At 37.3% G+C, this 26,851-nt stretch overlaps 1 long non-coding RNA gene across 1 annotated transcript; it reads left to right on the top strand.

Moving 5' to 3' along the window:
• Nucleotides 1-64: 64 nt before the first annotated feature.
• On the top strand, nucleotides 65-26,675 carry LOC140342668 (uncharacterized). The gene is made up of 3 exons (XR_011923120.1): nucleotides 65-149; nucleotides 25,558-26,058; nucleotides 26,462-26,675. It is a non-coding gene; the product is annotated as an uncharacterized lncRNA (long non-coding RNA).
• Nucleotides 26,676-26,851: the final 176 nt, after the last annotated feature.

The following is a 26,851-nucleotide window of genomic DNA, read 5'->3' as shown; positions in this document are numbered from 1 at the left end:
ACTGATTTATACAGACAATGGAATGCATTGCTTATTCAGTGACCTCAAGATGCAGACGGAGCAACCACACTGGAATTCCAGGCCAGCACAACTGCATGTTTCAGTCTGCCAGAGACAAGCTGTAACCTTCAAGACAAGCTTTGTTGAAAGTGAGTATTTCTTTAACACTTTTTAACAAGTATGATGGCCTCCCTAATGATGGTCTAAGGGGATGGCTGTAATTATGCCCCTTCAAAATCATGCAGTTTACAAGCAGTGAAACGGGCTGTTTTCTTCTGCAGACGGTACATTTTGCTGAAACACATGTTTAAAATAGTTTTGAAAGTGCTAACATATAAAGGAGAGTTGTTAAAGAGGTTTCGAAGTGTGTTGTTTTGTTCCCCTTAAACCCTTTCAAGTGCACCAATACCTAAAAATTAGGAACCATCAGCTTCTTGTGTAATGTGTGATGAGTCTTTAAATGCTTTTTAATAACTCTGAGCACGACGCTGCACAACTATAATCATAGTCCAGGGTATAAGTTTCCCTTCTGCTGCACCACAACTCCAAGTCTGTACTAGTTGGGTGGCATTCCAGCTTACACTGCCAGTATATAGGATCTCATCATGTAATCCATCCTGAAATCAAATATTTTGGTGCCATTCAGAGCCCAGAACAAGGTTCAGGGAAAAGTCTTACAATGTTTTAAAATTAGTTTTAAAAGGAGGCAGGGTGTCTCTGTTGTTTTGCAGATTGCAGTAGCTCTAAATCGGATTGATTTACTAAATGAATATATTCTGTACACTTAGAAGCATAAATTATCCCCTTGCTAGGAATATTAAACTTAGCTTAGTAAATGTGGGGAAAGTTCACTTTGCAAACAATACCCAAATCAAGTCCATACGATTTGACAGGTGAAGATGGTAAAGCTTCACCTCATTCACCAATCTTAAGCTACGTACACACGTCAGATTTTTATCGCCCGATAATCGGCATCGGCCAATTATCGGGCAAAAATCTGCCGTGTGTACAGTCGGTGTCGTCCATCGTCCGGACGACCGACCTGCCGGATCCACGGACGATGGACGACAGCCGATCCTAATGAAAGGGAAGGGGAGAGCGCGCAGCAGGGTGCCGCTCCGTCGCTCTCCCCCTCCCCTCTCCATAGAGCATGAATGGTGCTGTATGTACAGCACCGTTCATGCATCGTGCACTCCCTTGTCGTTGGAAAGGATCGTGAAAGATCCTTTCCAACGACAAAAATTGGAAGTGTGTACGCAGCTTAAGGCTACGTACACAAGTCCAATGGTTCTCGTCCGATAATCGGCTCAGGGCTGATATCCGACGAGAATCTGGCGTGTGTACAGGGCCCGCTGTCCATCGTCTGAATGACCGTCCTGGCGAATCCACGGACGATGGACGAAGAACAATCCTAATGGAAGTGAAGGGGAGAGCGCGCAGCAGGGTGCCGCTCTGTCATTCCCCCCTTCCCTCTTCATAGAGCAGAATGGGGCTGTATGTACAGCACACGTTTATGCATCGTGCAGTCATTAGTCGTTGGAAAGGATCGTGAAATATCCTTTCCAACAACAAATATTGCACGTGTGTATGCAGCCTAAGAAATATTCTTTGCAAGGGGATATTACACAATATTAAGTAAACAGTTTATATTCCTTTACAATCCCCCTACATGTCTGTTTTTCTGCCCCTCCCTGCAGTTACATACAGTTAGTTGATTCTGAAGTTTTGATTAGAGATGGAACATCTGAAGGCAAACAGCTTCTGCAGGGTTCTTAGTTTAGCAAACACGTAGTTATGGGTACATCCTAATTAAAACATTTGTAATACAAACATATGTAAAATAAAACATAATGGAAATAAAGGTTGATTGAGAACACTTATAATTTAATTTGAATGGTCCACTATAGTACATTTCACAATGACATCACAATAGTGGCATCTTTGCTCCTTCACAGGACTTGGGGACCACAGAGGCAAAATATGGTGCTTCCCTATAGATCAGAGTTTCTCAACTAGGGTTCTGTGAAACCCTAGGTTTCCATTAGAGTTATATAATGGGTTCCTATAGGTCATTTTAACTGATAACCAACTTTTTGGCTAACTGTAAGGGTGACTTTTTTGCCACTGGTCAGCTGTGTAGGAGGCATTCTTCTTACTGAATGTTATTTCAAGGATTCCCCCATGTTATAAATGTAGAGAAAGGTTGCTGTAGACTGACATTCTGGTGCAATTGTTAGTCTGTTCAGCAAATTCCTTTACCACTCAAGTTGTTCAAAGTGGTATATGTGTATATATATATATATATATATATATATATAAATATATATTTGTACTTATATAAACACAAAATAAAAAGGGAAAGGTGGGATTTTGCAGCAAATTCAAAATTAAATTAAGTGCCCCGTTCTATGAGACTGGCAGCACCTCTGCCTACTAAATCTCTGCATCCAATTTTTACACCATAAAGCAACTGCCTAGGAAACATGTCTTTTACCTATCTCTGAATATTCTAATCCCTGTATGATCTTAGCATCAACCATCCAAAACTATACACCGCAGCTCGCAGATCCCCTGAGGCAGCCAAATAGGTGAAACGCATAGGTATACGAGACGGTACCACTCGATGCTACACTTTTATTTTATTCAAGGATATCACTGTTAATGTGTATGTCCAAATCCCCATTTTAATGTACTGGGGCTGGACCTAACAAACCATATGTATTTTATATACTTAATGGTGCCTTGATGGTTTAAGATGTTTAATATTAATCACTCAATACAATTTAGAATCTGCCCAAAACCTCAGCTATCCATTTTCTTTATTTGGTGTAGTTTTAATTTAGTATATGTGGGGTAGGCAAGTATAACAAGAATGTATATATTAGAGGATAGATAGATCTCCTATACAATACTTATGTAAACAGCAACTGTTGGAAAAGCAACTTGCATTGATTCATTTTGGGGTGCTCCCAGAGGTTCCTTTTGCTACTTTCCCCTTTCACTGGTTAATTTAATGTTACCTCTATGTTTAAAATACAAAAATTGTCCCATAAGTTTCATATTGTGAAATAAACCATTTTGTCAACTATAAAAGTATATAGAAATATTTCTACAAACCGGGTGTGTTTGGGTTTGTAAACTCAGTAAATTTAGAGGTCGGCCTCTATTATAGTATTAGATTACATTGTGTGTAAAGGCTAGCTGACTCTGCATAATACAGAAGCAGTTTTGTGTTTCTGCACCGATCCAAAACTATATTTTTTCCGAGCAATGCATCCAAATAACAAAACAGGCAATGGGCAATCTGATATTCACAATGTGTATTTATTTTTTTTTCTGAAATTCCTATTTTTTTAAAGCTTGGACATTTATTTAATCCACAAAGAAAAACTATGCATTTTAGGATTGTACGTTTTTTGATGAAAAGTAACAGCTACAAAACAGTTCTTTCAGTGTATTCTGCAATACTTAATTTGTGCAATACTTTTATTAAAACTCTCTGTCTACTTTTCTGGAGTCCTGAGCCACTTTGGTATACAGATGTCCTGGGAAGTGGTTTGTTGATGTTGTTATGAAAAGTGAGCATTCTTGGTATATAAATTTCATTCCAGGTTGGTGATGCAGCACAGACCTCGTTTCTTCAGAAACCAGACTAGGACTGTAACCTCAAACACTCTGCACACCATCCCACCCCTCCTCCCGCTTCCATATACACACACAGGATTAGGTTTCAACTTCTTGCAAACATGTCAGAAGGCTTTCTACGATGCAGGAATTTTTAGGCATCTTGGGGAAGTATTCAGGAAATCTGCCTATTCCTTATTCCATAAACCCACCCATCCATCTGTCAATTTTCATATTGCTTTACCCTTTAGGGGACACGGGTAGCAATTTAAGTAGGTCATTCTAGTCTTCCCCTTAATGGGCCAAGGAATCTTTCCTTTCCTGGGATTTCAGTGTGTTTCCATGCCTGTTAGAAAACAAAATACCACCAGCATCTTCTAGATATGACCTACAGACCCCTCCCAGTTGGACGTGTCTATTAAAGTGATGCCTTAGAAAGACAGCAGGCCTGATTTATTGAAGCTCTCGAAGACTGGGGCATATAGACTATCATGGGAGAACCATGCTGATCCAGCAAACCTGGAATGGATTTCTTTAAAATCAGTTGTTATTAGCTGACAATTTTTTTCAGTCCAGGACCAGATCCATTCCAAGTTTACTGGATGACCCACAAAGGTCTATCTTCTCCAGTCTTAGAGAGCTTTATTAATTCAGGCCCAATATATAAGATGTTTAAACTAATTCAATTGCCATCCTTCAATTTGGTAAAAAGGAGATTTACTCCCGTGAACTTCCAGTGTACTGCTATCGAAGAAAATTCCGAGGTCCTATAAAAAAGCCTAATATTTTATACCTATCGTCATGACCTTGTGTTTTAAGTCATTACCCCCATAGCTCATTATTATAGGTGAGGACAGGGATGTGTATAGACTGAGCAGCCAACTACAAAACGTCTAGAGAAACTTAACTCATGTGTCAATGCTTTGGCCTTGGACCAGTCTGTGGTCAGGAAGTATGAACTATGTTTTCAGACCTGTGGTTCAGTGGTAAGGCTATATTCCTTCCTTCACCTGTCAGCTTTGGCCATTAACAATTAGCAATAGCCAAATGAACAAAATAGAGGTACATTTTTTGGAAATAAAAGCATACATTACTATTATTATTATTACACAATATTTATATAGCACCGACATACTATGGAGCGCATCACAAAGTCCATAGTCATGTCACTAGCTGTCTCTCAAAAAGGTCACAATTTAATGTCTCTACCATAGCGATATGTCTTTATTCAGCCTATTGTCAATTTTGGGGGCAAGCTAATTAACCTAACGTCATGTTTTTGGAATATAGGCAAATACCATAATCTTAGGGCTCCAACAATACTCCTCTCTATAGGTTCAACATTAAAATTATAGCTGCACAGTTCAGCCCCATTCACAAATGAAAGTATGATTAGGGAATGTCCTCTCTGGGCCAGTGATGGGGTCATCTTTCTGCTCTCCATTCCTCCAAGAATGTTCATAGTGTTAGGCCACCTAACACTGAGCAAAACAATAAAACTGTAACTGGTCCCAAAGACACCATCTTCCCTCTAAATATGGCTCTGGAGAGGATTACAGAAGGCAGATGAATTCATTTATCCAAGAATGTGTTTATATTTTAATGATTAATACAAATCTGGACTACGGTAAAAGCCATTTCATAAACCAAAAGTGCAGTGTACTTCCAGTAAGCACAAATGTGTTATATGTAGGGAAGGATTCTTTGTCAATGTTTTGTTGCTGGGTCCTTTTTTATGGATTTTTCTGCATACATCTGGAGAACAGAAGGAAGAAGAAAATCACACCACTTCCTATTTATTTAATAGATGTCAGGTGAAAGAGAAAGTGAAGGGAAATTCCTCAACAGGCTCACAAATAACAATGTAGTTTTAGTGTTATAAAGGACAGAAACTCTGCTGGGATTTTTTTTTTGCTACTTGTGCGCCCATACAAAGTAATACCCCACACTTCTTTATTAGGTGACACGTCAAAAGAAACAGGAAGAAAAGAGAAGAGAGATGTTCCAACTTTTTTCACTCTCAACAATACAAACACAAGGGGTTATTTTTCTTCTGAAGTTAAGCTGTAAAGTAGCTTTACTATATCTCCTTCAGATCTGAAATCATTGCACTTTCATGTTTTTGAAATAATCAGTATGTAATCAATGAAGTTCCTTTCTAAAGTATATATAAATCTAAAAATATATTTAACATAAATATAACTAAGCTTTTCAAAATACCAAAACATACTATTCATTTTATTTACATGAAGTTGATTTCTTTTTTGCATATTTATATCTAAAAACATTGGTAAAACTGTAAATTCCCTTAAAGCTTTGAGTTTCTTCACAGGTTTGCTGATCACACCCTCTGTGATAGCATAAGGAGGGTTGTGGTCCTTCTACACCATTCCAACCATGGCCATGCCACGGCCACAAGACTTCACATTTTTGGTTTGCCCTGCCCCATGTTAAATGGCCTATCTGGTCACCATGCCATTATTTTTACTGGTGGTTAAAGTTACTGTTTGTCATGATGGTGGGTCTAGTTGAGCTTGTTCACCTTCTAATAGGAAATTGCTACGCTTTCAGAAAGTTAGCGAGTAATGGCAAATGTTTTTATTTGATCAGCAAGGCTAATACAATTTTTAGTTGTTCTAGTAGTAACTTATCACTTACTAGTTTACTAGCTGCTGAGTGGCAGTAGGCTGCAATCTATAGCTAGGGGTGCTAGGAGTTCCTTGAGCAATGAGTAATTTGTGACTCTCACATCAGTTTGCCTGACACCAATGATCTTTTGGCTATCTGTAGAGGTGACATTCTTCCCCCTGGCCACCATTGTAAGAAGCATTTTTCCCACCGTCAACCACACCAATATACTGTATGCTGTAGATGCTGTAGTAATTAACCTCCCTAGCGGTAACCCCAAATGTGACTCGGGGCAGAAAAAAGTTGCTAAAAGTGGCAACCCCGAGTAACACTCAGGGTAGGTAAACCTATGGGAGGTAATACTAAATACAGCCTTACCTGATCCGCCAGTGTCCTGCGCCAACCATCGCCGCAATCTCCGTCTTCTTCCTCCGGCCGGCTTCTGCACCCGATGAGTCACCAGGGGAGTTCCTGGTGACGTTGGTGCGTGTGCCAGCGAGCGGGGCGGGAAATTCAAAATCCATTTGTATTGCATTCAATACAAAATAACTGTATTGAATGCAATACATTGGATTTATATGTGTAAAAGCAGTAAATTGTTTTCAAGAACATTTATTTTACAGTATAATATATATTAGTATGAGTATAATATGTATTTTTTTAATTAAAAAATTAAACATTTTTTTTCAAACATATAGATTTTTTAATTTATTCAATTTATTATTTTTACATGATTTTGTGTTTCAAACTTTATTATACTCATACTATTATATTATACTGTAAAATAAATTTTCATGAAAAACAATGTACAGTTTTTAGACATATAAAACCGGAAAGAAATGAACCACTAGGGAGGTAAAGAAGAGGTTCCCTAAGACCTGAAATTTATTTCAAGGGTTCCCCCATGTTAAAGAGGTTGAAAAACACTGCCTTCGAGGATACCTGTCCGATCCCGGGGGGATTGTCCCTGGTACAGGTGTCCCCAATGGAAGTGTCCTTCTACAGAGAAAAGGATTTCCCCTTAGCTTTTAGATAACAATAGGTCACCAGTAAGGGTTATTCCAAGATATACACAGGATATACAGAAAACAATAAAAACCAATGGTCCAACTATTGAAAGCCACACTATATTAAAAAACTAAAATAAGGGTATTGCTTAGAGATACAATTTTTTTGTACCTCTCAACTGGATCCACTGGCTTGTATTTCACAGAGTAATTTTCAGAACAATTAAGAAAAGAAGATGAATGCTAGAAAGGAAAGGTAAAGCTTAGGTTTAATAAAAGTATAACTAAAATAACTACCAAAAAGTCCACATATGCTATATTTAACATTGTAAAGGTAAGATATAATATGATCCAGCTGATATAAGTCTGATAAAAAGTACATTTCAGCGGACATTCAGAAGAGATATTGATATACACTGATCGCCAGCTACTCTGCAATAGGATATAGACTGCACATTTCTGTATAGGTTCAAAGGCACATGCTAGGAGTAGAGTGGTATGTGGAATGTGGCTTATTTTACTGTAAAGTTGCTGATTTAAATGTCTCTGTCAAATGCAATGATAACCTCAGCAACTGGGAAATATAATGCTTTGGGGTATAAGCCTACCCCTGGTAACAGAATAGCATTGTATAATGGTAATGTTTCCTATCAGTGAAGGAGTAGCATAAATCAATCTGTGTCGCTTTAGTCTTTCTTTCATTGCTGTAACAAGGAAGCAAGTTCTTAAGTATTGGGAAGCACTAATACCAACATATCCACCATACATTTTACTTTCAATAATCTCTATACCTATGTCTAATACCTGGCTTGATGGTATACAGATGGGGAATATGCCCATTCATTTCTGGGTTAAATATTGAATATCTGTTAGGTGATGGTTTAAGGATTTGAAATAAAATAAAAAAGTATGTTATATCACTTTCTTTCTTCAAAAAACACTATTGTCCCCAGTCATTGTCGAAAGACAGACCCTTTCCAAATTTCACAGTGGGTGTGTAAAATGAAATCAATTTATCAGATGGAACAAATGATCTCCTTGGAAAGAAACAAAACTAAAGCACTCCCTCTGACCTGGTCGACACGGGTGATAGACTGTTGTAAACACACCTGAAACTCTTGAAACTAAAAACCATCTGGAAGCACCAACATTAACTTGTTTAGCAAGACTTATTTGCAACCAATCATCATCGATATGAAATACCGGTAGTAAAGATATAGTTTTGCAAAATTCATGAAAACCAACCCATTGGGCTATGGGGCTAAATTTTGGATTGAAAATATGTTGGATGTGTTTTCCATATTAGCCAGTAGAAGATACCCACAGACATTGGACAATCAAGCAAATGTCAGCTTGATTATTGCTATATCTTTGGGTATCTTGAAATCCCAAGAGACATTTCTGGTCAGTCAGTTTCTAGAGGAAACCATCATAGGTTCAATTTTATTTTCCCCGATAGCAAGTGAGCTAGTCTCCAGTAGAGAACAGTACTTTGGGTAAAACTTACAGTTGTAAAAGCAGAATATTTCAGTTATTGTGGGATTTCAATTGCTTTAGGCATAAAGGGCTAAATTCAGTCTGTAGCAGAAGTTTGGCAGGTAATAAATCTACACTACTGCGACAGCTAAGCAAATTTTTCTCACTACACTGGGGAGGATCTTTGACTAGCAACAATCCTAAGGTCTGACTTCATCCCTTCAATAATGGAAACTTCACAGTTTAATTTTCTCTAACAACCTCCATAATAGGGTCCTCTATAGTCTCAGGACCCAGGTTGCTACAGCTGGTGTTATGACACTGTATATACACTTCCTGGCCAAAAAACAAAAAAAACACCCACTATAACATTGTGTTGATAGGCCTTTAGCTTTGATTGTGGCACACATTCACCATGGTATCATTTCAATAATTGTATTCAGTATTGCAACATTTTATTTCCATCTAGAGTTTTATTATTTTGCCAAAATCTTGTATTGATGATGGGAGATTTGGACCACTGCGTAAAGTCTTGAGCAGCACATCCCAAAGATTCTCAGTGGGGGTTTATGGTGGTAAATCCATATTTGAAAATGATATTTCATGCTTCCTGAACCACTCTTTTTGAGCCCAATGAATCCTGGCATTGCCACCTTGGAATATGCCCATGTCATCAGGGAAGAAAAAAATCCATTGATGGAAAAACCTGGTCATTCAGGATAATTAGGAGGTAAGCTGACATCATTTTTTGGGCACATAACATTGCTGAACCTAAAACTGACCAAATGAAGCAACCCCAGATCATAACACTGGCCCACAGGATTGGGGACTTCTTTATGGCCAGGCAGTGTATATAAGCCATTTTTACATGTGTGGAGTATGGAATAGTTAAAAACATTTTTTTCTTTTTTTTTTTCTATTTGCAGTTTATTTCAGAGAAAATCCTCTTTTAGATAGTTGTCACCAATAAAATTCAAATACTTATAGACTTAAGAAGACCTGTTGTAGGCGTCGGAAGACCGTCCCTTACGTCCTGCTTTGGTGACAGCTGTTAAAATTTATGTAGCGGATGGACCGGTGGAAATAATCAGAGTGGAGCAGTGGGGAGATGAAGGCATTCAACAAACCCTAAAAATCCAAGATGCTAAAGGTCCTAGTAAACTTTGAAATCTAGTGCAAAACCTGTTGGTGAGAATAGTAAGTATAATACATGTATGGCAGTCTTGGGTCTTATTAGAAATGCAGGCACAGAATTTAAAAAAAATACTGAGGTTGGGTGGAGACATTTGTTTTCTGGCTATGGCCGAGCCTTCATCTCCTTCCCTTTGAATGAACGTTATTGGACATTCTTCTATGTCTGCCGTAATAATGGAGAAACATGCTATTTTCCAAACACAGATATCTGCCTGAATGCTAACCATAGAGACTAATAGATTATTCCACACCTGGTAGGCAGAGGAAGCTGTGAAATGCACCAAGAACTGTAGATGGGTTTTGACAAATACATTTATGTTGGCCAGTGCTCTTATGGGTGAGCAATCTCAAATAAATGATGTTTTTATCAATAATGGATGTTATCAAGAATGGTGCCTGAAAAGTCCCATTTAAGGTTTTCCATGTTGGAATAAGAAATAAATGGATAGACACTGTTGACACAACAATGTGTGTATTGCAACAATTTATTGATTTTTTCTGTTGGCATAATTGTGAATTTTCTGATTTAAATTTTGTTCTTCTCTTCTCTTGAAAGCAGATCTAAACCCCAAGACAAAAAAATAAAATATACTGCAGCTTACCTGTCCTTAGATTTAGTGGCTGTATTATTTTTTATGGTATTAATCTTTTTTTTATCCTGTGGTTCTGCCAAAAAAAAAAACTGTTCAAGTACCAAGAGTACAATGTTTGCTTGTCCAGTATCAGGATAACTCAAACAAGATTAGGACTATGGATCCCCATCCCTTTCCTATTGCCCATACTATAGTAACGCATGGTTCTGTAGACCTCAGAAAAGAATGTAAATTATATCAGTTGGCATAGGCATTTCTGGCAATAAAAATGTATTTTTTGAACTTCTAAAACAAATATAAAAAATCTATTTGGTACATTGAATAAACCAAAAGGAACCAAATAAGAGAGTTTCATTTTCAGGGTTTCTATGCTTTAAAAAGAAGACATGCCGTATAGGTTTTTTTGAAGGGCCCGGTACACTTGAGTTTTTTTTAAAAAAATTTAAAACGAGGATACAAATCAGACCACATAGCTACTGCGGAAAAGTGAAATTCTGCAGCCTTGAAAAGTTCAGTGAGCATTCTGCCCCATCAAGCCGCTGACTTTCATCTTCTCCAGTCCAGTGCTTTGTTTTGTTTAGACTGTAATGGAAGTACAAGGAAGGTATTAGAGTGTATCTATCATTATCAGACAGTGAAGTCATAAGTCAACATGCTTGAGTGAAAGACTTCTAAGCGATGGGTCAGTGACTAATGTATTCCTGCTAGAAGCCGTCATTTGATCTGAGAAAGCAAAATATAAAAAAGATTTAAAAACCTCATAGGTTTATAAAGATTTCCTCACACAAACAGATAAACAGATTAGTATGTTATCCAATGAAAAGCACCCACATTCTGACACTCTACTCAATATTTAAAGGTGTCATGTGTCAGCTTATCTCCCATCTTGTTCATGAGTTATGGTTATAATGCACTTTCAACATAAAAGCAGATACAGTAAGAGAAACTCTTTCTCAAGCTTCTAGTTCATCGCAAAACAATGAAGTCACTCATCGGCCTATCTGATATTCATTTTACAAAATCACTTTGAAAATAAAACATATTTACTTTGAAGTGGCAGTAATGTCTTTCATATAGCCCTGTTATCATAAAGGGTTTAATAATTCTAGTGAATGATGTTGATTTATTTAAACATTTCCATTTATGTCTCAAAAAGACTTCAAAAGTTCAGTTTGCTTTTTATTTAGGTGAAGGTGGTAACATATATAATAATGTTTTGAGCGAGTGCAGAATATTTAATTTAGAAATAGTGCAGATTTTTTATCAGATTGTGTAGTTTTATGGAGGATGCATATATTCAAATATTGTTATCTATTATTATTATTATTATTAAACAGGATTTATATAGCGCCAATTTATTACGCAGCTCTGTACATTAAATCTATCTCCGTTCCTGTTAGGTGTGCATTCGATAGCCCATGTGGGCTCATAATATTATTTAGGACAAAAGCTTAGAGGCAAACAAGATTATTTAAGGTGAACTTATACCTAGCCTAAACACATGTAATGACTTCAATATTCTGTTTTAACTCAAAAAAAAACTAATAAATCAGCTCACTGCAGCTATAGATGTAGGAAGATTCATCTTCAAAGTTCACAGGGGGAACTGAAAGCCTTTCTGATATTACATCATGCTGCTAGCTTTCACATAGACAGTGTAAGAAAACAACTAAAGCAAACTTTCATCTCAGTTGTAATCTTTAAGAATGAATTTGTTTACAGTACACACTCCTAGAGAGGTGGCTTGTATTAAAGCTTTTAGTGCATGTTAAGAATATGATAATATATGTTCATAATCTAGGCATGGGTACACTTTATTCACTGTTTATTAGTAAAAGCCTATGTGCATGATTTAATAAAGCTCTCCAAGGTTGGAAAGGATACACTTTCATCAGTGAAGCTGGGTGATCCAGCCAACCTGGAATGGATCTGGTCCAGGATTGAAAGCATTTGCTAACAAATTGAAAATTACTTTTAAGAACTCCCTTCTAGGTTTGCTGGATCACCCAGTTTCACTGATGGAACTGTATCCTCTTCAGCCTCGGAAAGCTTTAATAAATCAGGTCCAAAGGGTCACTATGCCAGCTGCAGGTAGAAATGAGCAACAAAAGACAATTCCCATGTGCTGGCAAGTTGCATGTATGGGGGTGTCTCTGTAATAGATGAAGTGTTTCTGATGATTGTTTCATAAAGTGTTCCATGTGGGTTTAATAGTAGTGTGCAGTTTAAGTAGGGGGTTATTTAGTAAAAATGACTTTTTCTCCAGCTCTCCAGTGTAAAGAGGCTCACAATTAGAATGCTCAACATAGCTGTAGTAGAGTCCGGTACCATGTTAGCCATTGATTAATGCAGAAAGTTGGCAAACAGCAAAGTAACCTACTGAAATCAACATCTCTTCTAAATACAACTTACAGTTTTATATATATATATATATATATATATATATATATAGATTGTATATATAAAAACAAGTTTGGGGCAAATAATGTAAAGGCTTTATATATTGATGACGTTTTCTGCAAATTACATTCCTAGGAGTGAGTTTAATCTTTGTTTGAAAGGCTGTAAAATACATTTAGCTGGTAATACAAAAAATCCTACATATGATGTCACGACAATGGTTTGTGAAGGCTATGACGTGTGTTTATTTGGTCCATTCAGTGGACCATCAATTAAATTATAGGTGTCGGTTGTTTCTGTAACCCTAAGCAATAAATGATGTAATCAGTCTTTGCATATAGTAAAGTTTTTTTAATGATTTTTGATCAAAGTAAAGGCATTTTAAGTGATTGTATCCCAGACAAAATGCCATGTGATGTCAGTAAACGTGGAAGTTAAAGCCCATTTCCTTTGCTGGTACATTGCTCTATAAATCCTTGTGGTACATTGCATAGGTTCTAGTACTGTTATCTGGTATTGGTGGAAAAGCAGTAAAACCTAGAGAGAATGCTAGCAGAATAAAGAATGATACAGGTGGAAAGGTTTGCCCAGGTAGTGGAAACTTCTTGACCTGTGGCCGGTTGACCGAAGTCTAAACCCCTACACTCTAAGCTTGTCTCTGCCTGATATTCTGGATTTGACCCTGGCCCATCTTCTTTGGTTCTTGACCCTTGGATTTCTTTTGTTACTAATGGTTACTGACTACAATCTTCTTTTTTTCTATCTCTGTGTCTAAGAGTGTTTTGACCTCCTAACTAGCCTTCTGGTCTTCACTCATATGATCTGATATCAACATAGTAAGGCACTTTCAGCTTTTTTACTACAGATCTAATAGCCCATATAGGTATTATTTTAGATATAAAATGTAAAGTTAGACTTTGGGCAGATATAAAAGACATGCACAAATTCAGATAATCATTAATACATCATTAAATGTTTTTTATTTTTAAAGCAAGCTGTGGCAGTACCTGAATTTAACCAAATATGAGCCTCTTGCATCCTACTGTTCAGTCTGCACAGCAGAGTTTAACATGGGAATAAAGAAGCAGTTCAATTAAGGTGCAATCTTTCTCTTTCACTGTCCAGTCACCGGGTGGGGTAAGAAGACTCCTATGTATACAATATATTTGGTCTGTGTATATAATTACCAGCTTGGATTCACCTTTTAAAATAGTCATTTAGGGCCCGGTGGCTTTTGAACTTAGACGTTTATTTTTCCCATTTCTGGAGATATAGGAATGTGTCCTGTTTAAAGAAGGAAATTGCTGTAATTTATCTACAGTGATGGACTTTTTGCCTTCTTTTAACCCGTGTCATTTAACGGTTTTTAAGTGTGAGTGATGGAGGAGACAAAGGCCTGAGTCTGCTGCTGACTTTGCAGAGTTCACACACAGCTTAGTAATTAGTGTCAACTTTTAAACTGCTTTCAAAGATAAAGTGATATTTTAAATTGCGGAATGTTCTACTTTACTGCTGTATAACATCACCTGGAATACTTAGCAAAAGGCACCCATAAACATGAAATGACAGTGTCACAAGTATTTTTGGCTGAATCTGGTCCACAGGGCAGAAGCACCCCCCTTCCCCAGCACAGAGTGCCGCTCACTGGGGCATTGCTAGGATTGTATAAGTCCTGAGCCAGAATGATGATAGAATGATATTTGAATAGCAAATGCATTCATGTTTAAATAACTATTCAAACGCAAAATCAGTCCAATAGCATATGACAACAAAGGAATGTATTTGACCTGCATTTGTCGTAACCTACTTTTCAAATACACCTCAATAGGAAATGCTGCATCCAAAAAAACACAAAGAATAACAAAGCAAATCATATTTAACCTCTGAACCCAAATTTATACTGTTCAATGAAAAGCTATGGAATTTTGATGAATTTTGCTTTGCACATATGTTCCAAAAGCATGGAAAACAATGCCCATGGACCATAACTCTAATATTTACTCTTGAAAAACCAGTGCCAAAGGTGTTGGCAGGTCATATTCCTGTCTCTTTGAAACAGAATTTGTACACAATACAATCAATCATATTTAGCGAACCTGGCATCAATTATTGTGGGACAGTAAGGACATTTGACAGCCCTTTAACATGATTATAGAATTTAGAGGGGATGGGTCAGTTAAAGGCCCAATGTTTGCAATTCCAAGTGTTGAAATTTTGTACAAAATGTAATGCATGTAATTTCATCAGAATCAAAAACTAAACTAACATTCTAGACACTTTGTACTTTGTCCGAGTAGGAAACATTGCCTCTGGAAAGGGTATTCTGAACTCTCTATGCATACTTTACCTGTACTCCCCAACAGGTACTTGCTGCTCTGCCACAGTATTTGAGACTCTGAAGAGATAAAGTTCATGGTCATCTTGAGTGATAGCCTTAAAAGAAAGTCCTCCTTTGGTTGCTAGTGTTGATGTTGATATAGTCATCTAGATCATGAAATGAAAGATCTCAAAGTCTGTGATACTAAGTAGAAACATTCCAGCAAAAACTGTTTAGTTAGTTTAGTAGACAGGTGGACTCTGTATCTCCATGGACACCGAAAATTTAGGCCACCTGCAAGGATAAGGGGTGACAATTTTTGGAAAAAGAATGAGGGTGCAGAGTTTCTTGAAGTCTAGTGAAATGCAAAGGGAAGCAGTTGACCAGATTTGGCCCCCATTAGGCGTAGAGAGGGAAAGGTAGAGAGAAAAAGGTCCAGATCAGGAAAAACACAACTGAATCAACTGAAAACAAATCTCAGGTGAAAACCTAAAAACAGTAGAGCCATTCTATGATACTTTACTATGCCGTTCATAAGCAATTGACACAGGTGACAGCTGTTGGTTACTAATAGGGAGGCTGTAGTACGATGCGCCCCACTTGTACTATCCCCTCCAAGAAATACAACAGTAGCCATGCAGTCTGTTTGTACAAGACACGTTCCTAAAACTGCTTCCCAAAAAATTACTAAGGTAAATTCCATCAACATTTATGTAGCATCTGTACAGGGTTTACATAAACCACTTAATCCCTCTGCCCACTATGCCCAATACCCTATGTTACTCAAGTTACAAATGCAGGAGTTGAGCTTACTTTGGCCTCATTTATGCTAAGTGACTCAAAGCAGTTCGATGACCTGTGTGTACAGTAATTTCCCCAGTGGTTTAGAGTCAGGTTGTATCGTCACTAGGCAATAGGCTACACATTTACCCTTTTGATAATGGACATACATCCATGAACTGAAGAACGCAGATACTGAAAATTGTATATAGGCTGTAGATTACAAACTTTAATTTACTAGTTTCATTTTTTTTTTTTTTATGAGTGTCCATGAGGAGTGGGTGGTGGGTCTGCAAGTCTTATGGCTTTTGTCTACCATATAGTGATTCTTGATGGACAAACTAACAATTTTACTATAATTCTGATCCAAACAGCTGTTTTAGCTCACCTTTCACACCCACTTAATTTGCTGTTAATAGAAATAGCTGGTACTTCTATGTAGTCCTCTTTCCACTATATGACACCACTGACAATTGACAAATTAGGCATCAAGCACTGTCCCCAACATTTGGAAGTCAATCCTTCAACTAGGTAAATAAGTGTGTGTGACTGTGGAGAATGGTTTTTGTTGCTTTGCTCTTCATAGTCAAAACTTAGGTTTATTGAAGGCTAAGTGTATATTGGGGTTAAAAGTCAATATAAAAAGCATAGAATGAGATAAATCCAAAAATTTTCATTTATTTCCATCAAGATGGCTGTTCATCTCTAGTTATCTTTGATGAAAAACACCTAAGAGGCATGAAATTCGAACAGATGTGCTTTTTTGTTTTACAAAAATAAATTTAATTCTCTTGTTATCCCATTTATCGTGCGCCGATTGATGTCCAGACCCATTTTTTCTTAATCATATCTCCAGAGAAGGAGCCTATGGAACAGCTGTGCTGATGGAAACCTTCCCTGATAAGAGTACAGCCAACTGGGGCACTTAAGAAGCAGTGTCGTATAGAATTACATTCCCATTATGCTTGCCTAATGTGTAACACTTGGAAATCTACACTGATCACTATGTCTGCTGTTCCCATTTTGAGTGACAGATCAGACATTTTATTATTCAAAGCCTTCTGGACTGCCAACTGTCAAGGGTTGCTAACGTCACTCAAGAGGAATAGTTGTTTGGGACCAAAGGTTTAAATGATGTAATTCCTGATGTATATTTTGTTTGTTACACATGGTTTGATATATCAAATGACCGTCATTTGTTTTTAGGAGTCTCGGGAAAGCTCCACTTGAATTAAGCTTTTCTTAAATCTAAATTTGCCCAGAAATTTTAGATTTCTAAGAAGCCCAATAGTGACTAAGGCTGTGTAAGGTACTTACCTGGCCGGCAAACTGGCGGTGTCGCAAGCGGTATGGTAGAGAGCGCTGCAGCAGGCAGCGTGGTGGAGGCCGTCGCTGCCCTGCTCGCAGCACGTCTTTCTGCTCCGGCGGAGGGATCCATTCTGGCCAAACTACTGCACAACACAGCACGTCCCAGTGGTCCTGTTTGAAGGGGTGCGCATGCTACCATGCACGCCTCTTGTACCCCCAGGGGGGAGGCAGTCTCCAGTTCAGTGTAGTTGCTTCCCCAATCAAATAGCGCCAGGTGGCACAAGGTTATTGGGTACTCTGCCAATTTATTCAGACCCTGTCTATTGCACCATTGCCCATTGTAGCCTCTGTGTAACAGTGTGCTTGGGTGCGTTCTTGTGTTGGTTAGTCCTGTTAACCTCTGTTGTGTCATCACCAGTTTGGACTTTATCTGCAGTGACCCAGTCTGATATTTGACCTTGCATGAACTCTGCCTGCCCTGACTTCAGATTTTTTTCTGACTCCCCTTGCCTGCTGCCTGCCCTAACTTCGGATTGTTCCTGCCTATGCCTCTGCCCACCTGTACCACACATTATCGGACTGACCTTTGTGTATGACCTTGGCTTGTTTCTGGATTTCGTAATAAAGCTTGATGAATGGATTCCTGGTGTTGGTAGTGGTTTTTGGCTGTTTATAAATTGGTTGATTTTCATGGTTGACTGAGTTGTCCATTTGATTCTTTGTTTTTTTTTGATCAACCTAAAACAATCAAAACTAAGTGTAGAATAGAAAGAACAATAATTATTTAGGTCGGACCTGTATGGTAAGCGTAAGCGTCACCCTGTTGCCTTCCTGATTTTTAAAGTTGAAACTTTTTCTGGTTTTAAAGGGTATAGGCCATTTTTTAATACTTCTGCTTCCTGACTTTAATTGTTAGAACTTTTTATAAATATTTTATAGATACAGTTTAGAACTTCTATTCTTCTTCTATTGAATGTTTTCCCATGTTCTTCTTTATGTCTGTTTGACAAATTTCAGACAAAAGCTCTACCTGTCCACTCTGTGACCAAACTCATTTGGTCATAACGTGATCACACTATTCCCTCTCTCCCTGACATTTAAACCTTTTAGATCTAAATAAATATTTATAGGAGGGTTGATCTGCTGGTTTTCTCCAATAACACTGGAACTCAGAGGTTGGAAAACCGGCAACAATCAAAGATAATGCAAGGAGTTGGGCTATAGAAAAGTGCCAAGGATATGAAGATGTTGTAATGCTTACACAGAGGAGAGAGTTTGAGCAAAATTTTGAGGTGGTCAAGCACCTTTGGTCAATTTGAACATGTACATGAGTGGAGTAGGAGAAAATATGTAATGGGAGGCTTTTGTGAATATTGATGTATTATACTAGTTCCAAGAGTTTAGGAACTGCTGACAGGAAGGGGAAATCATGGGCCCAGTGTGTCACTCTTTCCACTATTCAACAATCTTTTCACATTTTCAACCCCCTCTTGCCTTCTCTACCCCTCCCTTCCTCCCCTCCATTCCATCTTCTTCCCATTATTTGCAATACTTTTTCTTCTATGTTTTTGAAATTCTTAATGTGTTTTTTTCACTTTCAGTTCTTCCCTCTATTGGTAGGACTATGCATGGCTCAATACAAGATTTAGCACAACTGTATGCTTTGTAATGTTTTTCTAAAGAAGAACCTGGTATAAAGGAGCATGACATACTGCATATGACATAACTTTGCCAAGCAAAGGGAGCCAAAAGCTGAATGTAAGCTAATATGTGAGCATGTGGTAGCTTCTGCTGAAATTTTCTTCACTCATGGTATTTGAATGAAGCTGTAGGTAAGCAAAGGGGAGTCTAGTAGCTAGTGGGACTAACCTAAAGTAGGTGTTATTTTGAATTTTATAGGTAGGCACAGGTACACAGTAAGCACAAGGGAAGCAATGCAACTCACAATGAGCCTGTTTTATTATAGCTCTCCAAGGCTGGATAACATAGACTATCATGGAAAAACCTGGGTGATCCAGCAAAACTGAAATGGATCTGGCCCAAACATTTGGCAACTAATAATAAATGCTTTTCAAGAAATCCATTTTAGGTTTTCTGGATCACTCAGGTTCACAGTGCAAGTCAGTCAGGTGACTTGACCAACTTTACTTTTTATATTATTGACAGATTTCATAAGGCTATGACAATACAATTCCTCTTGACGTTTGACAGTAATCTTTTTCCACTAAGGCCAGACACAGGATGATCAGATAATTTATTTATACATTATCACTAAGTACATAGCTATTAAGCTGACAATGAAGCTTCGTTTTTTTTTCCCGTTATTGCAAGCTTGACCCAGATTCTTGTATGAGATAATGGAAGAGAAACAAAGCCAACTAAACCTTGCTGTTCATCCAGCTTTAAGTTTTGGAAAGACATCCAAGGACAAGACGAAAAGTACCAAAATCCACTTTTTATTTAATGGCAAGATAATATGCAGTTTATCTTTCCCTGCAGCTGTTCTCATAAGGCCCTAATGCATGGAAACAGACTAGCTTGGCTCAGTATGAATAGTTATTACTTGGAGGGGTGGAGGGGCTCCTTATTGTTATACTTGGAAATTAGGGGGCCACTAAACCTGAAACATAAGTTTTTGTACAGTGTTAATAATGTTTAGCGTTATGTCTCACTGTATACAGTTTTCTTATTTTTCTAAAATTTTTGCAAAGTTTTTTACCTGGACATTCTGCCTGTAATAACACGTCCTGTTGGAAACTAACAACGATAACCCCCAGCAGCAACATTGTCTGTCTGCCGTAGGGGCTCCTTCAGTAGGCTATAGGGATGTCTGTAAGTACTCTCAGGTAGGTATCCAAATGACCAAGTGTTGGAGCTTTTGTAACAGCCCAAAAATGCTGCTGTAATGCAGTTGCTTAGCGTGACAGCCTGCAAATGGTGATTCATAATCACTCCAGCCCTCTAAAATATCAACATTTAGATTTTCATGACCTTTAGAATTATATTCAGTTCTATATAGAGATATTCCTTGATATAATATAGTCTTGTACTGCATTACATGGTGGCTAAAGGTCTAAAACGTTGGTCTTGCAGCACTAAAGCCCAGGTTTAAATATCAGCCAGTACTATCTGCATAGATTTTGCATGCTCTTCCTGTATTTACATAGGTTTCCTCCAAAAACTACATAATTAATTCCTCCCACATCCCAAAATATATTATTGTTGGGTGAGTAGATTGTGAGCTTCTCTGCGAGACAGTTAGTGATATGACTATGGACCCGGTAATGCACTGTTGAAGATGCAAATGCTATATAAAAGAATCCGTACATAAATAAGTCTTGACATGTTCTATCTCTGCTGTATGTGTTCTTTTTTTTTCTAATTTAAACTCTTTAATATGATTTTATTTGTTAAAAAAATAATGACATTTAAGAGTGGTGAAGTAATTAATGCAAATGCCATTAACTAAACATTTAGAAATAGGTAGAATGTGTGAAATGCAAAATATGGTGCAAATGGAATGGAGACCCAACAAATTAAGAATGTGTAATCTAGTCTATTGTCCTGACATGTTTGTTGCTGGTACTGCATCCCTAAACAAGAATGTCCAGGTAAAGAGAAAAGACTGAACACATGCTGTAGGCAATCACAGGTAATCATTAATGGGGTAAACTAATTCAATGAGATGTTTTCCTATGGATCTTTTGACTTTGACAGTCAACACATTCTCATAGGGAAAACAGTCATCATGAGACTTTTTTTGTTGATGGCTACCTTACATTTACATACTAAAACACACTCACAAATGCAATGCATGCAGTAATTTCATTACCATTCTCCATTTGCTTTTACAACATAAAATTGATTTTTCATTTCCTAAAATTACGACCTCTCAAATCAGCTGATTTTACTGCATTCCTATTATTTGTTGAATTAAATATCTTAAAGTCACTCAGTGGGAATTATTGAATGGATTATCCTTCATTAAAGAGCCAGTAGCTTATAAGTGTTTTTTTGGGGTTTTGGCACAAAAAAGACCTGGCATAGGTAAATAGAGCTTGTCTTGCCCTCAGAAGTCATATGAAAACCATTGCACCTTTATAGGAGGTCAAAAAGGCACACTAGGCCGGACTCTCTCTCGAGTTCCGCGCTGATGTCTCTGCCCCCACCAGGAACGCCCCTGAAGGGAAATCCCTTGCCTCCGCAATGCATACGGAGGAGAGGGAATGTTTCCTTAACCCTCACCCCTGCATGCGGCTCCGGAGCCGCGGGTTGCTGACCCCTACTGGCCGGGATTAGGCCGGAATGGACTAAAAGCTAGGCCGTATCTGGCCTAAAGGCCGGAGTTTGCCGACCCCTGCTCTAATGTAAACAAGTATTGAAATGAAGAGAATATTCCCAGTTGGATTCTTCCATAAATAACAGGACCATAAATATTATGGTCCATTTCAGACATGTGGTTGACGGCAGCATTCTATTGCAGGCTCTACTTCTCTCCCAATAGTTGGGAACCATTTTGTGCATGAGTTTACCCCCAGCTAAGGTGAGCAAGGTTCCTGAAGCAACAGGGCACATCTGGTCATGCTTCTGCCTTTTCTCTCTTTAGAACAAACAACTGCACCACAAGGGCAATGAGTGCAAGCCCATTAACCCATGTTGTAGTTTGTTGATGGGTATTTTCCACCCCAAATGTGAAAAAGGCCAAAGGTGTCTTGAGCAGACTAATAAAAGGGTTCTAAGGTCATATTTTAGGTAATGAATTCAACATTTAGGGGTCTATTTATAAACGTTTTCACCCATGATTAATTCATCATTTGCACCTAGTTTTTTTAGATTTTTACTAGATTCAAATAGAGAAAATATGAATCAATTTGTTCCCCTAATAAATTATTCACTAATTACATCTAATGTGAAAAATGTATACTTTTGGGTGAAATCATTTATAAATAGACCCTTTTTTAGGAGAAATGTATAATTTGATAAAACAATGAACTGAATTAAAGTAACAGCACTTAAAGTAAAATGAATCTAATGTCAAATATCTTGATGCAGCTAGATCTTTATCAAACATATCCTCATAATATTGCATTCCATAAAGCTATATTGTATTCTAGTTAGGCTGTCAATCCGGTTTGTAGCCATAAATATCAGAGAGTTCTTGTCTTGGAATCACATAATAGTCGGCCTGTTTTTAGAATAGTTCATGCGTGATTAAGCGTACTCTTGCAGCATTATATATAAAAACAGTTTCATACACTTGAGCTATTTCATGATATGTTTACAACAAGTTTACAGACCGCACAGTTGTCTCTGCAACCCATCCATGTCACACATACAGCCTGCTCCCATGTGGAAGGGAAAGGCGGATATTAGGGCCGCAGACACTGTGGCACAATTTTATGGAAGACAGTAAAACATAGCTGTAGCTTGTCTTCGGTCTTCATTTTCAGCTGTAAAAACTGAAAATGATTTACTGAAGTTGAGGATTTTGTTACTGTGGTCAGCAAGAAAGGAAAAACAAATGCAGCATAAATCATCAACGTAACCTTCAAAAGAAAGAAGTGAACAACAGTTCATAAATGAAAAGGATACTAAGGACAGTAATATACATGAGTAACATCTGTTTTACTGAAGGGGTTGAAGTGTAAGTGGTTAGCTAGTTCACTTAAGCTACGTACACACTTCCAATTATTATCGTTGGAAAACCAACGACGAACGATCCTGCACGATATCTACGAACGATCGTATAGCACCGATCCTGCACATAGAGATAACGACACGATCGTTCGTAGATATTGTACACACAATAGATACGATCGTTTGAGCGATAGAGGAACTATGTGCACGACAGGAAAGTGAACGAACGTTCGTTCATTACGCATGCTCAGACCATGGACGATCAACGAACGATCGTACACACGAACGATGGTCAACGATCATCATCCAATCCGATCCGCCGGTCCGGTCGTTCGTTTCCAACGACTTTCCTCGTTCGTCGGCGTCGTTGGTTACTTTTTTTACGAACGATTTTTGCCCAATCGATCGTTCGTTCATCGTTCGTTTTGAACGATAAAAATTGGAAGTGTGTACGCACCTTTAGACAGATTTTCACTTTCAATCCAATCTCCAATCAGATAAAATGATTGGGTTTGAAGTGAATCTATAGAAAATGTACTGCTGATCATAAAAGAAAGTATTTTTTGGTTCTGATTATTTGTGGATAAATGAGACGTATTGCTAAAAAGAAGTTTTATCATGGTTTTTGAATTTTCATGAGAATTCTAACACATGTGTGTGCTGTTTTCTGACTTTTGGTCAGTTGCTGATTGGATTATAAATTAGATAAATTAGCACAAAATTGTCAGTAGTTCTGATTACTCTGACTTAGAACCTGTTACCTGTTTTTATTGCGTGTCAGTTTATATTAATCTCTATGAGCCCCATTGCAGAAATGTGATATATAAATATATCTATATATATTTATATCTATAAATGTGTAAATAAATATATATATATATATATATATATATATATATATATATCATGGGCAGGAAAATGAATATTGCTTCTTTATTACTATTATTATTATTATTATTAATAATAATAATAATAATAATAATAAATAGTAAATATATAGTGCCAACATCTTATGCAGTGCTGTACATTAAATAGGGGTTGCAAATGACAGACAGATACAGACAGTGACACATTAGGAGGAGAGGACCCTGCCCAGAAAACTTTGGCTGAATCTGGATATTAAGTAAAATGTATTTTTAAAATCCAGAACAACCATATATTATTATTATTATTATTATTAAACAGGATTTATATAGCGCCAACATATTACGCAGCGCTGTACATTAAATAGGATAATAATACATTTTCCACATTATGTATCATTTATATGTTCCTTAAGTACAGGAAGTAGCAGACAAGTGGCGAAGGACACAATGCCATCCACATCATGATAAATTAGAATTGGTGCAGATGTAATAATTTAGGAAATAAAGAAGTCACCTTTAGAACCAATATGTTCTCCGACTGGGCTAATACAATGAGCCAAATAAATGATCCATTAGCAGAATTTATTACAGATTTTCTCCAAAGTAAAGGTCACCGTATTACTAATCCCACAAAATGATAATGCTATGATGCTATGATAATGTTAAATCATTATGACTACTTACTATATGAATACAGAAAACACAGAACAAACTATTAACTAAATATACAAACCTAATATTAAATGAAAAATGATAATAATATGCAATAAAAACAACAAAAAGGGCACCACTTTAATAAATAGTACAACATTTTTTTACTATTGGACCAACATGTTCTACTGTATTATACATTACTTTACTCAGGACTCTAAGATTGTAAGCTCTTTGGGGCAGGGTTCTTTCCAACTCCTGTGTCATTGTTTGTAGCTGTCTGGTTTTTGCAACTCATATTTGATGTACAGCTCAGAGTATTATGTTGGCACTTTATAAATACAGTTTATTATTAATAATAATATTATTAATGATAATAATAATGATAGGAGCAATCAGTCCTTGTCATAAAAAAGCATACCACGCCTTAACAAGGCATAGAAGCCTATTTATAAAGGGGAGAGCAGTCTGATTGCCAACAAACTGTATTATGTATACGTGAATAATGCCATTTTTAAATTATCCCATTTATAAAAATGGTCATTGGCTGAAAAGATTGACAGTTTATCGCAGAAACACCACTTTGAGAAGATTGCCTTTCACTGTTGAAAGATAATGGTCACCATTTTAAAAGTTCTGATCTGCCTGAATGCCAATTTATAGCTTGCCAAAAAAGCTTTTACCTCTCTGAAAGTAGAGAACACTATTGAACACAAATTGAGATCAATAGTTATCATGAATCAATTTGTTTTATACCCTAAATTTCCACTTTTGAAAAGTAGAGATCATGGGTTGACAAAGTGGCTCAACAATGATAAAACACTAATCACTACCACCACAAAGCATTGCTCTGTCATAACATTGTCTTTTTAAAAAATTACTGTGATCTAATATTTGATTGCCACTTCTTTATAAATAGGCCCCCTAAATTCATAGATACACACACGGGTCAGTGTGGATGCTAAATGTACCATTGAGAGTGTTTTGTGATATCTGACTGATAAGTGCAAAAATATCTGTAGATACTGGAAAGAGTTTGTCCTTTTATGTTTTATTTCTGTCCTTGAACCCAATAGGGGGACTTTATTCCACTTCCTGTTCCTGTGACAGCAGAACAAGGGATGAGAGGAGAATGTGTCACCAGGAGAGGATAAAAGCCTGACAAATTCCAAACATTGCCCATTATACCAAAAAAGTAAGCATTTTTTTCCAATGGGAGAACCAACTACATAGAAACATCTAACAGTGGTTTTATCCCTTCGCCATTCTATCCAAGATAAAAAAAATGACATGGATCATTGTTAACCTTGTGTCCTTCTTGATGTGCTCAGCTTCAGATATAAAAACCTAATTAATTCCTCTGATGTATCAAAAGCCATTAACATTCATCTGTGAGCACCAATTAATCATATTTCTTCATACTTCATCAAGCAGGAAAAGAATGCAAAACATCAACCCTTGGGGTTCTTTGATGATATGTGAAAGCGAGAAGTTGCCTTGTCTGTCATCATGGTTAATGGTCCATGATAGAAAAAGAAGCATCAGGCTCAGAAAACTGACAAATAGCTTTTTAAAGGGTCAGTTCGCCCAAATCGGATATTTGTTTTTTTTTTTTGCGTATACTGGAGCGTTCAACCACCTGATATTGTATATATGTGAGTGATTCTATTGGCCTGATTTATTAAAGTTCTCCAAGAATACACTTTCAGCAGTGAAGCTGGGTGATCCAGCAAATCTGAAATGGATCTGGTCCAGGATTAAAACCATTTGCTTACAAATAGCTAATGGCATATAGGAAATCCATTCCAGGTTTGCTGAATTACGCAGCTTCACTGATGAAAGTGTATTCTCTCCAGCCTTGGGGAACTTTAATAAATCAGGGTCTATAAGTGAGACCTCTACATGTTCCTGAGCCTACACACCATAATGAGGCGTTACCAATACCCCTGTTTTTCTTTTCTTATATAACGGAAAATGCAGGAGGGAGTGCTGGAACCTACAAAGGTTGACCATCCAACCCTACCAGGCTGGCAAAAACAAAGAAGGACATTATGGTAGGAAGATACCACCAGTAGACTATCTATGAAGAAGATGCTAACACAGCCAATAGAGTTTCGCCCTGAACTTAGATACCACCTTTGGTTGGTTGACCCTCTAATGTCCATTTTACCATGTCAAGTAAATATAGGATAAAGCAAACTATGTATGAACTAATTGTATTTAATAAAATCAGGCTTTTCACTCTATGACTATTCCCATTATCATTTAGTTATTATCTACACTAGGATGTATTGTATATATAAAGATTAAGAAGCTAAGAGGCCAGACAAAGTTGATAATGATTTATAAAGGTTAGGTAAGTAGGCAGGG

The sequence above is a fragment of the Pyxicephalus adspersus genome, chromosome 12 (genome assembly GCF_032062135.1).
Source record: "Pyxicephalus adspersus chromosome 12, UCB_Pads_2.0, whole genome shotgun sequence".
Lineage (NCBI taxonomy): Eukaryota > Metazoa > Chordata > Amphibia > Anura > Pyxicephalidae > Pyxicephalus > Pyxicephalus adspersus.
This window is presented reverse-complemented; position numbering and strand designations above follow the sequence as displayed.